This window comes from Dama dama, chromosome X (genome assembly GCF_033118175.1).
Source record: "Dama dama isolate Ldn47 chromosome X, ASM3311817v1, whole genome shotgun sequence".
In the NCBI taxonomy this organism is placed as follows: Eukaryota; Metazoa; Chordata; class Mammalia; order Artiodactyla; family Cervidae; genus Dama; species Dama dama.
In genome coordinates this window covers 9,748,726-9,752,181 of record NC_083714.1, presented here as the reverse complement: position 1 = coordinate 9,752,181, position 3,456 = coordinate 9,748,726, and the positions used below count along the sequence as shown (strand labels likewise).

At 38.6% G+C, this 3,456-nt stretch overlaps 1 non-coding gene across 1 annotated transcript; it reads left to right on the top strand.

Moving 5' to 3' along the window:
• The first annotated feature begins 2,600 nt into the window (after positions 1-2,600).
• Positions 2,601-2,707, top strand: LOC133053248 (U6 spliceosomal RNA). The gene has a single exon (XR_009692181.1). It is a non-coding gene; the product is annotated as a U6 spliceosomal RNA (small nuclear RNA).
• The last annotated feature ends 749 nt before the right edge of the window (positions 2,708-3,456 follow it).

Genomic DNA, 3,456 nt, shown 5'->3' with positions numbered 1-3,456 from the left:
GGAGGCCAGGAAAATCTTCCACCAAAGCAATGTTAAGAAAATATCTCTAGGTGGGACCTTGAGATGATCGTAGACAGCCTGAATATAACTTTGGAAATGAAAAGCTAATTTCAGAGCCATTGCATTTTTGAAAAGGGAACTCTAGACCCACAGGAAAGAGACAGTATTTCACAGAATTATTTCATTTCTATTGTGATCATTGTTGTTGTTTTCAATATCCCCATATTTACCTATGTGACATACGAATATTTTTCCAAGCAATTTTTGTTCATTGCTATTATGTGTGAATTCCTGTTAAGAAACCTAACCCACTAGCATATTTTTATTGGGCTAGGTGTGTTTTACATATAGTGAATCCAATAATCAAATGCAGGCATTAGGAAACCAGTTTTACAACTGCACCATGCAGGCCTTGAAGACAGAAGTGCATGAGTGACTAACACTTGACACCTAGGAAGGAGGGAGGGACAATGGGGTTCAATGTTGAAGACCAAGAGGGGAAATGAGCATATATAATTGTTCACTTCAGAGGGTGATTGAAGAAAACAGCCACCTAATGAATAATCATGATCTAATGGTGTTGGCTATTGCACATACAAGTTAGGACAAGGGTTTTCTGCTTAAATAGCAAACTATAAGTTTAAACCCTAGGGAAACAGTTCAAATTTTTTTCAATATAATCTGTATGATAGAATTTATTGTAAAGCATAAACGAGAGCTGAAACTCGTTCTGTTCAAACTATTGCAGAAATAACTGCAGTATTCCTCTGTATAGAGGCATTGTGAAATTCATCAATCTTTGAGAAGTGAAGATAAGCAGAAATCATATAGCATGGTGGGCCTGATGCTTGAGCAGGTACTTTGTCATGCACCTGAGGGAAATTTGTTTTAAGTAGGAGTAATAAATAAGGTTACTGTGCTTGTGGAAGTAAATAGCCTGGCTTGTGTAATATATCCATCTTAAAAATCAGAGTCCTTTACCATATTCTGGTAGGTGAAGGGCATTACCCAGAGCCACATAGCTACTGAATTAGAACTGACACCAGGGTCCAGGTGATTCCCTGAATCTCACTTCAGTGTCTGATCCATTAGGCATGGTTTTGCCTTTGAGTGATTCTATCAGAGGATAACAAAAACCATGCTTCTTTTGATGAACCTGTTTGATAGGAAACACCTCAATATAAAAGAATAACCTTCAATGATCTCAAATCTCCATTTGGAAATTAATTCAAGTAAAGAATGTTTAATGAAGTGTTTCCCTTAACCATTCTCCAATATCATGCAAGGACAGCTTCTTATGTATTTTCTTCTCCCTTAATGTTTTCCTCAAAGCTACCCCATTTATGACTCTGTGGAAATGCACTTTTCACAATTGAGAAGGATGGATTCCAACTAAAATGTCAGGTGTTGGAAGACCCAAAAAGAAGAGAACCTTGAGGAATATGAGAAAACTCTGTGTCCCTAGGTCAGAAAAATTAGATATTCAGACCAGGTGTGTCTGAGTTCCATTCACCAAGAAATCTGTACTTACATTCTCCTTGCTGTCTACCTGTGTGTTTCTTTGTCTGTATACATGGCCCTAAAAGTGGGAGAGGATATCTATAATCATCAGAAATTTCAGTCCACTTTAGTGTGAAAGCTGTGGTATGCAACATAGGATTCCACTAAATAGTAGGTGTTCTCTCCTAGTAGTAAGTAAAGAGTAAACCAGTCCAAAGACAATCACCATAATATAGTGAACAAAACACTTATTTCTATGGCCATACCCTGTGTATGTCACCCAGAAACATCTCAAGAAGCTTGTCTTTGATTTCAGTGGCTATTGGATTCAGGAATATTGCTCATCCCTCAGTACTCCTTCCAATGAGAGGTCCTATCTGTTTCCCCCTCCTCTTGAGCTGATGAAGCCTGTGATTATTTTGAGCAATGAATAAAATGTGGTGGAAATTATATTATGCCAATTACAGGACTATGCTTTCAGAAGAAATGTCCTTCTGCCTTGCTGTTTGAGGCCATAGGGATAAAATGGAAAAGGTCATTTTATCCTGCTGGACCTCTCCACAAGAAAAGAGGCCCCTTTCAGCACCAGGTATGTGTGTGAAGGTTGCCTGGAACTTTGCAGTGTAGCTTAGATATCAGGTGGTTATCACTGAGTGATCTTAGGATGGCTTATATTTTTAAAGGATATTTACATTTAACATTTGGAAATTGTGTAAAAAAATTGAAAATCCTCCCATTATAAATTGTAATATACAAAGTTATATTAAACAATATTTTAAATACTCAGATGTGCTTGCAACATGTCTCAAATCAATAGATGGCTGAGACACACACATAATTCTCAATGATTGACTATATCCATAGGGAAAAACTGGACTTTCTTTCTCATAAGAAAGCAAGGACCAAGGAAAATTCTAATTTTTGTCCTTAGCTACGGGTGAGGAATAAAATGTTGCCTAAAGAATTTGTAACCAAAATAGTGCCCTGGTATAGCTTTGGTGTTCTAATTAATACTATCAGCATGGCCCAAGTAATTTCTGTTTGCAAACTCATATATATGGAAAATGCAAATCTAACTGTGTCTAGAGAGGCTTAACCCTGTGTTCACTTTGGTGGCACATATACTGAAATTGGAACAATTCAGAGAAGATTAGCATGGCCCCTGTGCAAGGACGACGTGCAAATTTGTGAAGCATTCCACATTTTTAAGACTGAACCAGGAAGAAATTGAAATTATGAACAACTCAAATACAAGCACTGAATTGGAAGCTATGATCAAAAATCTCCCCCAAAACAAAGCCCAGGACTAGATGGCTTCACAGAAGAATTCTTCCAAACATTTAGAGAAGAGTTAATGCCTATCCTTATGGCAGAAAGTGAAGATGAACTAAAAATCCTCTTGATGAAAGTGAAAGAGGAGAGTGAAAAAGTTGGCTTAAAGCTCAACATTAAGAAAACTAAGATCATGGCACCTGGTCCCATTGCTTCATGGGAAATAGAGGGGGAGACAGTTGAAACAGTGTCAGACTTTATTTTGGGGAGGCTCCAAAATCACTGCAGATGGTGACTGCAGCCATGAAATTAAAAGACGCTTACTCCTTGGAAGGAAAGTTTTGACCATCCTAGATAGCATATTAAAAAGCAGAGACATTACTTTGCTGACAAAGGTCGGTCTAGTCAAGGCTATGGTTTTTCCAGTGGTCATGTATGGATGTGAGAGTTGGACTGTGAAGAAAGCTGAGCGCCGAAAAATTGATGCTTTTGAACTATGGTGTTGGAGAAGACTCTTGAGAGTCCCTTGGACTGCAAGGAGATCCAGCCAGTTCATCCTAAAGGAGATCAGTCCTGGGTGTTCATTGGAAGGACTGATGCTGAAGCTGAAGCTCCAGTACTTCGGCCACCTCATGCGAAGGGTTGACTCACTGGAAAAGACCTTGATGCTGGGAAGGATTGGGG